The sequence below is a fragment of the Etheostoma cragini genome, chromosome 22 (genome assembly GCF_013103735.1).
Source record: "Etheostoma cragini isolate CJK2018 chromosome 22, CSU_Ecrag_1.0, whole genome shotgun sequence".
In the NCBI taxonomy this organism is placed as follows: domain Eukaryota; kingdom Metazoa; phylum Chordata; class Actinopteri; order Perciformes; family Percidae; genus Etheostoma; species Etheostoma cragini.
Window position 1 is genome coordinate 21,543,266 of NC_048428.1, and position 686 is coordinate 21,543,951.

A 686-nucleotide genomic window follows, 5' to 3' on the forward strand; every position below is an offset into this window, starting at 1 on the left:
TAACTGGAACAGACCATACAGGATGGATATACAATTTATGATAAATATGATTAAACAGTTGGATAAATAGAAAATGATTTCCCTAAATATACAGAACAGAGTAAAGAGTTTGGTTAGTGACTGGCCAATTTAGTTAAAGGTGGGTGGGGTTCTGCTGGGGGAGTCTGGACCTGTTACCCCAGTATTTACACAAGCCTGGCTGAGACCCTGATCCTCCACACGGTAAACCTGCAGTGTTTGTGGCCCTTGAGAGTCTGTGGTCCCCTCAGACACATCCCCTCATGTCCTTCTGATTAGGTGTAGCAATCAACACAGACTTGCTCAGTGAATATCTGTAGCTCTTATAACTATTCTCCCAAGATCTTTTAGTGGAAAAGAGCCTTTAAAACAGCAAAAGTGCACATCGTGCTGGATGAACCAGCAGAAGACGGGTTGGTTTGACTGCACAGAGGTTTAAGGCCTCAGAGGTGATGAGCTGGTTAACACCAGACTCTGTTCTGAATTGGTGAGGTATATTTGAGTTGGTGGTGTGTCAGTGTGTGTGTGTGTGTGTGTGTGTGTGTGTGTGTGGGCCAGGTTTTGCTACATTTGTGGGGACCAAAAACTGAGAATACAGTATACTTATGGGGACCTGACAGCTTTGTGGGGACAAAATGCTGGTCCCCTTAACGTTAAAGGGCTTTTTG